Raw genomic sequence first — 573 nt, 5'->3', positions numbered from 1 at the left:
AGCTCTGCCTTATCAATGGGCACTGAACATAATTGACAACATCAATATAACAACAACAATAATACTTACTAATCCTCAAACATTGAAGACTCTACCAAGCACTTGAAGTATAACTTGTATTTACTACTCACCACATCATTTTTTGTATTTCTGGGTATTTATCCAAAGAAAACCAAAACAATAATTCGTAAAGATCTACGCACCCCTATGTTCATGGCAGCACAATTTACAATAGCCAAGATATGGAAGCAATCTAAATGCCCATCAACAGATGATTGGATAAAGAAGTATGGTTTATATATACAATGGAACATTACTCGGCCATAAAAAAAAAAAATGAAATCCTACCATTTACAACAACATGGATGGACCTAGAGGTTATTATGCTGAGTGAAATAAGTCAGAGAAAGATAAATATCATATGATTTCACTTATATGCAGAATCTAAGGAACAAAATGAACAAACTAATCAAAAACAGACTCACAAATATAGAGAACAATCTGGTGACAGCCAGAAGGAAATGGGGTTGGGGAGCTGGGAGAATGGGGTGAAGGGTTAAAGAAATACAAATT

This window comes from Pteropus vampyrus, unplaced genomic scaffold, assembly GCF_000151845.1.
Source record: "Pteropus vampyrus isolate Shadow unplaced genomic scaffold, Pvam_2.0 Scaffold89, whole genome shotgun sequence".
Lineage (NCBI taxonomy): Eukaryota > Metazoa > Chordata > Mammalia > Chiroptera > Pteropodidae > Pteropus > Pteropus vampyrus.
Note: the sequence above shows the minus strand (reverse complement) of the source record.